This window comes from Coregonus lavaretus, assembly GCF_964263955.1.
Source record: "Coregonus lavaretus genome assembly, chromosome: 1".
Taxonomy (NCBI): Eukaryota; Metazoa; Chordata; class Actinopteri; order Salmoniformes; family Salmonidae; genus Coregonus; species Coregonus lavaretus.
The window spans coordinates 29430824-29443395 of record NC_139988.1 but is presented as its reverse complement, the minus strand read 5'-3'; positions in this window follow the sequence as shown (position 1 = coordinate 29443395).

The window sequence follows — 12572 nt, the reverse complement described above, 5'->3', positions numbered from 1 at the left end:
GTGTGTGTCTGTTTGTTTTGTATGTAATGTGCAATATCTATGTAAACTGGATTAGGAATTTACATAGCCAGATAATTGTTTCTTATATATGTTTGTCATATTTCTGTGGTTGGGAAGAGAATAGGAAAAATATGTTGGTAGGACAAGGCTATGTATGTTTGTGCACATGGAAGTCAGTGATTTATGTTTACTATAGGTTAATGATGCAATACAAATGTGATGTGACTAAAATGTGACTAAAATGAAATAGCATTTACTTGACTAAAATTGCCCACTGTTTTCGTTATTTTGACAATAACTGTAGACTAAATCATGATTCAAATGACAAAAATGTGACTTAATGATATTTTAATCAAAATGACAAAGACTAAATCTAAAAAAAAGAGTGCCAAAATGAAGACTGGTCAAACGCTGTCATGTTTTCCTGTAGATTATGGTGAATGTTGATAAGAATTGTAGTAATGCGATTTTGGCCTATGTCCATCCATGTAAGTGCAGCAAGGCTAGGATTGACCAAGAAATCCACAGCTGTCAATTTATTTCCATTGAGACTGAAATGTCTTAACCTATCCAGATTAGCTAAAGAGTTGCAAAGCAGTTTCTCAATACCACAAGATGAAATGTCCAATGTTTCCAGAAGATTAAGGTTAAAACACATTGGAGGAATGAAATCTCCTTGGTAACGAATGCCTGACATCTTGAGCACTCTCAGATTCCCAAGTACTTGGAAGAGAAACTCATTTGTGAAGTTCATGCTTGTGTGGGATATGTCCAAATACCTCAGCTATTTAAGGTTCTCCAGGTTGAAAAAGTCTGAATTGAGCTTTGTATGGTGGAAGTCCAGCACCTGAAGGGACTCTAGTCCAGCGAATGGCAAGTAAATTAACATAATTTCTGAGTTGAGGCCATTATTGAGTTGCTGGAGTTTAGGGGTACCTTTGAAAAGTGTTTCACAACAGCCTCTTATGAATATTTCGTTATTACTTAAATCAGGAGAGGCATGTCCTCGATGGCATCGAAAAATGCAACAGAATGTACATTATCTGTGGTTAGGTTTTCTATTGTGTGCTGAAGTGAAAGTTGCTGACTTGGAATGTTGGCTAGTCTACTCTGTCTTAAATGAAGCTTTTCCATGTCTTCCAATTTACAATTTTCAAGATAAATTGTTGCAGCATTTTTCAAACAACGCAACAAATGCATTGGTTTATGGGGTGGGGTTGTATCTTGTACATAGAAATATATTTCCTGAATGTTGATGTGGCACAGTCCATCCAAGAAGTTGAAATCTGAAGTGTTGATCCTAACGTTGCTGCGGAAATGTCCTATCAGTAGCTTCCCAACATTGAGACCCTCTAGTGCCTTAAGACAGTCTTTAGTCACATCCATTGATACAAATGTATCACGGAGGTTGAGTTCCCATAGGTAAAAGTTCTGAAATGCTCCTGGCTCTATTTGTAGTATTGGATTTCTGTTGAGTGTAATTGTGATGTTGTTCATAATTTGCCTTAAGACAGCTGTGTGATCCACTCCAACAACAGATACAATGCCTTCAGAAAGTATTCACACCCCTTGACTTTTTCCACATTTTGTTGTGTTACGGCCTGAATTTTAAAATGGATAAGATTTTGTTTTTTTGTCACTGGCTGTCACGAATTCCGCCGAGGCTGCTCCTCCTCCTTGTTCGGGCAGGCTTCGGCGTTCGTCGTCCCCGGAGTACTAGCTGCCACCGTTTGATGTTATCTATGTTTGTTTGGTTTTGTCTGATTAGTGCACCTGTTCTTTATCACGTATTGATTATGTCACCTATAAGTTTCCTTTGGTTTTGTTTGTAGTTGTGTGTCGTTGTACGCCTGTCTGTTGGTGTAGGTTATTTGTTTGCTTATTGTTAGTGCTGTTCGCACTTTACGCAGTGTTTTGCGTATTCGCTCGCCTCCTGTTTATGAGGCCCGTTGGATTTGTATTTTGCTCCTGTGACTATTAAAGTCAGATCGACTAAGCTTCTGTGTCCTGCGCCTGACTCCAACACCGCATCCACATCAGCCTTTTGACAGAACGACACACCATACATGGAGTCAGCAGGAGCAGCGGCGGCGACCGAGTCGCTGGAGGATCGGGTCAGCTGCCAGGACGCCATGATCCAGCAACTCGGCTCCGCCATGCAGGAGGTAATGAACACCCTGCGCCGATGGGAGAGGGGAGGCGTGCCCACACCTCCTCCTACATTACCACCACCATTGGCCAGCCCCACCAGACCAGCTCCGGAATCCAGTGGGATTCGGCTCTCGCTCCCGAGGGCGTATGATGGCACTGCAGCCGGGTGTCAGGGGTTCCTCCTTCAGGTGGAACTCTACCTGGCCACCATACACCCGGCGCCCTCGGGATACGAGAGCGTTTCCACCCTCATCTCCTGTCTCTCCGGCAAGGCGTTGGAGTGGGCCAACGCCGAATGGAGGGGAATAGACGCCGCCACCATCAGCTACGCGGAGTTCTCCCGCCGCTTCAGGGCAGTTTTCGATCACCCTCCTGAGGGTAAAGCGGCGGGGGAGCGTCTGTTCCACCTCCGACAGGGGAAGAGGAGTGCACAGGAGTTCGCCCTGGATTTCCGGACGCTAGCGGCGGATGCGGGGTGGAATGAGAGGGCCCTCATCGATCACTATCGGTGTAGCCTGCGTGAGGACGTTCGTCGAGAGCTGGCCTGCAGGGACACCAATCTGTCCTTCGACCAGCTAGTGGACATGTCCATCCGTCTGGATACCCTGCTGGCCACCCGCGGACGTCCCGAGATGGGGCCATCCATTCCATCCCCCAGCACCTCCGAGCCGAGCCCGATGGAGCTCGGGGGTGCTGGCGCAAGAGAGAGTAGGAGAGAGAACCCGAGGGGGGCCGTCCCCTGCACCAGCTGTGGCCGTGGAGGACACACTGCGGCTAGGTGCTGGGGAGGGTCTCCGAGGAATCGAGGCAACAGGTCGCGCACTGGGGAGTCATTTCAGGTGAGTAGGCGCCCCACTCACCCAGAGCTCTCTGTTGTTCACTTGTGTATACCTGTGGTATTTCCTCAGGTTGCATCTCATTCCCAGCATAAGGCGCTAGTCGATTCAGGCGCAGCTGGGAATTTTATTGATCTGAAATTTTGTTCTAAGTTAGGGATTCCCCTCCTGCCCGTTGATGCACCCTTTCCTGTCCATGCCCTAGATAGCCGCCCGTTGGGATCTGGGTTGATTAGGGAGGTCACAGCGCCACTAAAGATGAAGATGCAGGGGGGTCATGAGGAGATTATTCAGTTGTACCTCATTGACTCTCCTGCGTATCCCGTGGTGCTGGGGCTTCCTAGGTTAATCACCCATGACCCCACTATTTCGTGGCAACAGAGGGCTTTCAAGGAATGGTCTGGCCAGTGTGTTGGGCGATGTTTAGGTGTTTCCGTTGGGGCGACCACGGTGGAGAGTCCGAACCAAGTGCCCGCAATGCACATTCCCCCTGAGTATGAGGATTTGGCACTCGTGTTCAGCAAGACGAGGGCGACGCGATTGCCACCTCATAGACAGGGAGATTGTGTGATAAACCGCCATACAGGCGCGGCACTTCCGCGGAGTCATGTGTATCCTCTGTCTCAAGAGGAGACGGCGGCTATGGAAACATACATAGCGGAGTCCCTGAGACAAGGATACATACGGCCCTCCACTTCCCCTGCGTCCTCGAGTTTCTTTCTTGTGAAGAAGAAGGACGGAGGTTTGCGCCCGTGTATTGATTATCGTAGTCTCAATCAGATTACTGTGAAATACAGTTACCCTCTACCTCTGATTGCGAGTATGACTGAATCATTACGCGGAGCGCTTTTCTTCACAAAACTGGATCTCAGGAGCGCTTATAACTTGGTGCGCATTAGGGAGGGGGATGAATGGAAGACGGCATTTAGTACCACCTCAGGTCATTATGAGTATCTTGTCATGCCATACGGGTTAATGAATGCTCCTTCAGTCTTCCAATCATTTGTGGACGAGATCTTCCGGGACCTGCATGGGCAGGGAGTGGTAGTGTACATTGACGACATCCTAGTGTACTCTGCTACACGAGCCGAGCATGTAGCCCTGGTGCGCCGAGTGTTGGGTAGGCTGTTGGAGCATGACTTGTATGTCAAGGCAGAGAAATGTCTGTTTTTCCAGGAGTCCATCTCCTTCTTGGGTCATCGGTTGTCCGCGTCAGGGGTGAAGATGGAGATTGACCGGGTGTCAGCCGTGCGTAACTGGCAAACCCCAACCACTGTTAAAGAGGTGCAGCAGTTTTTGGGTTTTGCCAATTACTACCGGAGGTTTATCCAGGGTTTTGGACAGGTAGCAGCTCCCATTACTTCCCTGCTGAAGGGGGGCCCGGTGCGTTTGCAGTGGTCGGCTGAAGCGGACAGGGCGTTTCGTAAACTGAAGGACCTGTTCACTTCGGCTCCGGTGCTGGCGCACCCGGACCCCACTTTAGCGTTCCAGGTAGAGGTGGACGCGTCAGAGGCCGGTATTGGGGCAGTACTATCGCAACACTCCGGCACACCTCCTAAGCTCCGTCCCTGCGCTTTATATTCTAAGAAGCTCAGCCCGGCGGAGCGTAATTATGACGTAGGGGACAGGGGGCTGTTAGCCGTGGTTCAAGCCCTTAAGGTGTGGAGGCATTGGCTTGAGGGGGCTCAACACCCTTTTCTCATTCTGACTGACCATCGCAACCTGGAGTACATCCGGGCAGCGAGGAGATTGAACCCTCGTCAGGCTAGGTGGAACATGTTCCTGACCCGGTTTGTTTTTAAGATCACTTTCATCCCAGGGTCCCAGAACGGTAAGGCAGACGCCCTGTCCCGGCGGTATGACACAGAGGAGAGGTCCATTGAGCCCACTCCCATACTGCCGGAGTCTTGTCTGGTGGCACCGGTGGTATGGGAGGTCGATGCGGAAATTGAGCGGGCGTTACGCACAGACCCTACTCCCCCAGAGTGTCCAGTGGGTCGGACGTACGTGCCACTCGAGGTCCGTGATCGTCTCATCTATTGGGCTCATACGTCACCCTCCTCTGGACATCCAGGTATTGGTCGGACAGTGCACTGCCTTAGTGTTAAGTACTGGTGGCCAACATTGGCTAGGGATGTGAGGGTTTATGTCTCCTCCTGCTCGGTGTGCGCTCAGTGTAAGGCGCCTAGACACCTGCCCAGGGGGAAGTTACAACCTCAGCCCGTTCCACAATGGCCGTGGTCTCACCTCTCAGTGGATTTTGTCACGGACCTTCCCCCCTCTCAGGGGAATACCACTATTCTGGTCATTGTGGATCGGTTCTCTAAGGCCTGTCGTCTTATTCCAATGCCGGGTCTCCCTACTGCCCTACAGACCGCTGAGGCTTTGTTCACCCACGTCTTCCGGCACTACGGGGTTCCCGAGGATATAGTGTCTGATCGGGGTCCCCAATTCACCTCTAGAGTCTGGAAGACGTTCATGGAACGCTTGGGGGTCTCGGTTAGCCTTACCTCGGGTTACCACCCGGAGAGTAATGGGCAGGTGGAGAGAGTGAACCAGGATGTGGGTAGTTTTCTGAGATCCTATTGCCAGGGCCGGCCGGAGGAGTGGTCGGGGTATTTCCCCTGGGCAGAGATGGCTCAGAACTCTCTCCGCCACTCCTCAACTAACCTGACCCCTTTTCAGTATGTGTTAGGTTATCAGCCGGTTCTGGCACCATGGCATCAGAGCCAGATCGAGGCTCCTGCGGTGGATGAGTGGTTTCGGCGCTCGGAGGAGACGTGGAACGCTGCCCACGTACATCTGCAGCGGGCCATCCGCAGGCAGAAGGCGAGCGCCGACCTCCACCGCAGTGATGGTCCAGTCTACGCCCCTGGAGATCGAGTCTGGCTCTCGACTCGAAACCTGCCCCTTCGCCTGCCCTGCTGGAAGCTTGGCCGGCGGTTTGTGGGGCCATTTAAAGTCCTGAGGAGATTGAATGAGGTGTGTTACAGGTTGCAACTGCCTAATGACTATCGCATTAACCCCTCATTCCATGTGTCTCTCCTCAGGCCGGTGGTAGCTGGTCCACTCCAGGAGAGTGAGATAAGAGAGACCCCTCCGCCCCCACTGGACATCGAGGGGGCTCCGGCGTACTCAGTCCGGTCCATCGTGGATTCGAGACGTCGGATGGGGGGTCTACAATATCTCGTGGAGTGGGAGGGGTACGGTCCGGAGGAACGGTGCTGGGTGCCTAGGAGGGACATTCTAGATCCAACCCTCCTGACTGAGTTCCATCGTAGTCATCCTACGCGCCCTGCTCCACGTCCTCCTGGCCGTCCCCGAGGCCGGGGTCGGCGCACGGCTGGAGCCGTGCGTCAAGGGGGGGGTACTGTCACGAATTCCGCCGAGGCTGCTCCTCCTCCTTGTTCGGGCAGGCTTCGGCGTTCGTCGTCCCCGGAGTACTAGCTGCCACCGTTTGATGTTATCTATGTTTGTTTGGTTTTGTCTGATTAGTGCACCTGTTCTTTATCACGTATTGATTATGTCACCTATAAGTTTCCTTTGGTTTTGTTTGTAGTTGTGTGTCGTTGTACGCCTGTCTGTTGGTGTAGGTTATTTGTTTGCTTATTGTTAGTGCTGTTCGCACTTTACGCAGTGTTTTGCGTATTCGCTCGCCTCCTGTTTATGAGGCCCGTTGGATTTGTATTTTGCTCCTGTGACTATTAAAGTCAGATCGACTAAGCTTCTGTGTCCTGCGCCTGACTCCAACACCGCATCCACATCAGCCTTTTGACACTGGCCTACACACAATAAATACCCCATAATGTCAAAGTGGAATTATGTTTTTTCTAAATGTTTAAACATTTATTATAAATAAGAAGGTAAAAATTCTTAGGTCAATATGTATTCAACCCCTTTGTTATGGCAGCCTAAATAAGTTCAGGAGTAAAAATGTACTGAAGAAGTCACATAATAGGTTGCATGGACTCACTCTGTGTGCAATAATAGTGTTTAACATGATTTTTGAATGACTACCTCATCTCTGTACCCCACACATACAATTATCTGTAAGGTTCCTTTAGTCGAGCAGTGAATTTCAAAAACAGATTCAACCACAAAGACCAGGGAGGTTTTCCAATGTCTCGCAAAGAAGTGCACGTATTGGTAAATAAAAAAAAGCAGACATTAAATATCCCTTTGCATGGTGAAGTTATTCATTACACTTGGATGGTGTAACTAACTCAGTTGCCGGAGAGGAAGGAAACCACTCAGGGATTTCACCATGAGGCCAATGGTGACTTTAAAACAGTTATAGAGTTTAATGGCTGTGATAGGAGAAAACTGAGGATGGATCAACAACATTGTAGTTAACTCCACAATACTAACCTAATTGACAGAGTGAAAAGAAGGAAGCCTGTTTTTTAGGATAAAAAATAAACTGAATGGTGCTAAGCACCGGCAAAATCCTAGAGGAAAACCTAGTTCAGTCTGCTTCCCACCAGACACCGGAAGATGAATTCATCTTTCAGCAGGACAATAACTTGAAACACAAGGCAAAATCTACACTGGAGTTGCTTACAGTTTTGACTTAAATCTGCTTGAAAATCTACGGCAAGACTTCCAAATGGTTGTCTAGCAATGATCAACAACCACAGCTTCAAAAAAACATGTAAGAATAAATGGGCAAATATTGTACAGTCCAGGTGTGCAAAGCTCTTAGAGACTTACCCAGAAAGACTCATGGCTGTAATCGCTGCCAAAGGTGATTCTAACATGTATTGACTCAGGGGTGTGAATACTTATGTGATGAGATATTTCTTTATTTCCTTTTCAATAAATTGGCAAACATCTCTAAAACCATACTTTCACTTTGTCATTATGGGGTATTGTATGTAGAAATGTAAAAATAATATTTTATCCATTTTGAATTCAGGCTGTAACACAACAAAATGTGGAATAGGTCAAGGGGTATGAATACTTTCTGAAGGCACGGTATGTTATTAGCATGCAGGTCCATCATCCTGAAGTCTGTGAAGTTGATGGCATAAGATGGGATGGACATGGAGAGGAGATTGTTTATCCTGAGATTTACCTCCTGCAGGTTGGTTAAATTGTTTATATGCTGATTCTCAATGTAGAGAAGACCACTATCGGCCTCCCGAGTGGCGCAATGGGACAACACTGTAAATACCAATTCGGGAGAAAAAGGGGTAAAAATACAACAAAATAAATAGAAGACCAGTATCAGCAAGAACAAGCTTTTGTAGGAGATGCAGTGAGTTTAAAGGCCCAGTGCAGTCAAAAATATGATTTTCCTGTGTTTTATATATATATATCCACATTATGAGGTTGGAATAATACTTTGAAATTGTGAAAATTATGCCCATTTAGTGTAAGAGCTGTTTGAAAAGACTGTCTGAAATTTCAGCCTGTTGAAGGCCAAAACTCCCTCCCATTAGTTTCCATTGGCACTTTGAAGTCAACCTGGATTACGCTGGCCTTGGTGTGCTAGCTCGAATTGCGTTTCCACTACCTCCAGAAATGAGAAATGATGCCATGTTGCTAGGTAGCCAATATGTGACTGTGCTGCTGGCTTCACTAATGTTGCTAGTGTCGTATATGATGAATGGTGGCCATTATCGCTGTCAACAAAAAGTCCGTTATGCTGCATCGTGTCAGAAGTTTTTATTCATACCACGAGGTTACAGCATCAATTACAGACACGCGTTGCCTGGAGAACGACTCCCCAGATTGCTATGGTCGTTCTGCCGTCTAATCGTTTACCCCCTATTTATAAACAATGCAAAGGGAGGGGCTACTCCCTTCTTCTGGCCAATCACCAGTCTCCCCTCGGGCGTCACCCTCCAAGCGGCACATTTCAAATAACATCATAAAACATCCCCCCTTTGGCCTGAACAACCAACATTCCATTTCGTCATGAAAAACATTTAACAAAGGCATAATCTTCAGATACGATATTCCCCCCTTTCGAGACGAAATAAACGTCTCGAAACCAAACAGAATAAGATTATGACTCTTAACCATTTATCTCCTTGAGTATCTTTAACATTAAACCAAACACATTCTCCTCTAGAGTGTAAATCCCTTCTATGAAATACCTGTTTATGAAGTGTGAATACATTACTATGAATTATGAATAAATCTCTATGCAATATGAACACATTACTATGAATTATGAATAAATCTCTATGGAGTGTGAGAGCGAAAAACTGTCCAGCAGCCATCCATCCATATCAATCAAGACAGTAAAATTCTCTCACCGTCCCTCTGCCCCAGGCAACCACCGTCGGTACTCCAGATAACCTCATAACTCATGTAAATGCATTTGAAACTATGATGTAATTAAATACCCATGTAAACAAAATCCTATCCATAAATATCCACTCTCAGGCTGGTCAACCCATAGGACCTGAAAGGGAATCTCTCCCTGCTTAAACCTTCTGTCCCTAACCCCATCGAAATAAACAAAAGCATCTACGATCCTCATCTGCATTCAATAACATCAAACATAATTCTACTAAAATCAATACCTAAGAATATGACACAATTATGTATTACACATCAAATATGTCTATATTTCATTGCAGACACTGGAATGTAGTCCACTACACTTCCTCTTCCTGTAGTGTCCTCTTCCAATGGACTTGTTGATGATGGAATCAGCCACACCATCCTTGTTTCATCTCCTCCAGTCATATTGTCCCTTCATATTGTCTTTGTTTGAGTATTCCAATCTCCACATGTTCTCCCACATGCTTCTGGAATGACAAGAAAATAAACGACCAAACAGTATCCTTTGCAAAACAACCACTTTCAAATTAAACCTCCATTTCACCTAAGAATTTAAAAAATGATACATAAATGATGCATGAATCACATTATCCATTCCCCCCTTTGATTCATAAATCATACTAAAAATTATACTAATATTGAAAAAACAATTTGAAAAATCATCAAATAATCCAAAATGATATTTATCCCTCAGTTCCACTTGTCCATCTTTATCCAGATCAGGAACAGTCCACACCGGCATCTGAGTGTTGTCTCCAGGCACCACTTCTCCAACCTATCTCAATCTCATAACTTTCTCAAAAGTCAGTACAAACATCACACAGTGTTATCAAAGCTTAAACTAGAATCTGACCCATCACTGCCCCTACTGGCCTAATTGATCTTGCAACCAAATCCTTTCAAATGCATCCCTTACAATGCATCTATAACCCCAGTGATATTATCTGAACTATCTGGACTCACAGTAATACACTAATATTTATCAATATTATCTTCCCAAATGTTACACCATACCATGAATGAAGTCCCCCCTTCTCCCTTAAACTTATTCTTCAATGATAGGCTTGAAGACTATGACATGTCGCCATGTGTCTGCTAAATGACTAAAATGTAAATGTAATGTCACCCTTCTAACCCTAGATTTAGCTGTGTCCAATGCTATCCCTCTTATAATGGTAAAACCTCATATGGAAGCTTCAACGTTGACCTGTAACAACATCCTATCCCCATAGGGTAAGAATATACTCTATCATAATTTCCCCTTATCCTCTAAAATTCCCATAGTCACATTGTCAGTCAAAAGCTAATCTTTTAACCATCAAAGTCCTGCTCTTCTTACTACCTGATATATAAAAAGTAACCTATTATTTGTCATTACTACCCTTAAGGTCATGCTTATCCAAAGTTATCATCTAACATCCCAATCTGATCTTTCCATAAACATACCCCTTACCTCATATGTTTTATTAGAACAAACACAACTTTTAGCCCTCAATATTTCACCTGAATACGTCAGAGTTTGCAATTACCTGATTTTACTTTCTCTCTAACCAATGCTCATAGGGTAATCTTTTCACCCAAGAACACTTAAACCCTACTGTTTTGACAACAACATTATTTTATCTGTCAATGACTGTTGCCAATTCCACAGTCATGACAAAGCTCAAAACTGACCCACACCTGACAGAGGCTGCGCAACCGTCTAACAGGTTCGGGATGGAATTCCCAACAGACATGGACCCTCAAGATTCCCCACTGACCCCACAGAATGAGTTAATCTATCTCTAATTTCCACAACAGAGGAACGAGCAGCACTGATCAGATGCCCCCCCCCTCTGTCATCAAAATCAAAAGACCCCATACTGTAGCTTCCATGACGAATCTCTATTCTCCATTTCAGATTAATCTATATTGTTTCTATCTGCTCTATTTTAACCCCATTCGTACCATAACCTCCTGAGTCCCTCTTGCTACCTCTTTAATTTCAGAACAATTGTTGTCAGTATCATACTCCTATATTTGCTATTGCCATAGTATCATTAATCCCTTCCAAAGTTACCCTTAAAGTAGTTGATTTAGTTGATGAATTAAAACCCTTAATTCCCTCTAGTGGGAAACTACCAACATCCTATTCGATTATTCCCTGTTGGAGTGACTACTGTACTAAACTTATCCTTAACTCCCTCTGTGACTGTGGAAAGTTTTACAGACTTCAAATCTTCCGTTATAAGCATCACCCTACAAATTACATAGCCCTTTAACCAATAATTCTTAACCAGAACAACTTCTAATGCTTGCACTAGATAAGTACACATATATTCTCCCTAACCTTTCTCGGTAACATTACGCAACATCAGTGAACAGTCACTCCTAACCCTCTTCTAAACTATACCTCCTTTTACTCCTGGTCCTGATAACAATACTTATTCTCCATAATTATCTCTCCACATGAGAGAAACATCCCCAGCCTAAACCCTAATAAGTGTTTTCCCCTCAAATTGGTGCTGTATTGGTTCCCTTATAATCAAATGCGATATATTTATGCCTTTAATACCTATCAATGTTGAAAGAGTTAAACTGCTTCTCCCTGTTGTTCTAATAGACTGAAGTGTTAATGTCCTTATTTACTCCTAGTTTTCCCCCAAGACTTTGAACTCCTTCCTTGTACTTCCATCCATCCCCACTAGTGTCACTTTTTCCCCCTTTCAGTTCTACCTCTAAACTTTAAACCTCCTGATTATAACAAAATACACCTATAATGACCTTGATCTCCCTACTGGACAGTGTCATTCATTACTGTTCTCTCTCACTACTAACTTTAAAACTTAGCTTACTGTCTCAGAGTTCCTTCACCCCTAGTTCTCCTAACCTATTTTAATCTAATCTTTTCTCTCATAACATTTAAAACCTTTTCCCCTGACTTATTGACAAAATCTCTTACCACCAAATTTTAGAATATGTGATTGGGAAAGTTCCCCACCTGCTTCTGACTCATTACACACAGACTTGGCAAAACCGACTAAACACCTTTTAGCCTAACCTCAAATCTCTTAGTGTAAGAATGTAACCCAGAATAAACAGTCACCCCTATTAACTTTTCAGACAGACTGTCTGACAGTCGTCTAGTGGACATCTTATTGTACAATTCAATTCTCTTCCCAACACTACAATAACAGTATCTTCTAATATTAGTACTTTAAGAGTAAGTACTACCTAAAATCCCTATCCTAATTAGTTATCAATTAATGAGATGTTTAACCTCTTTAGGCTGAACACATAAGTTTTCCCCTA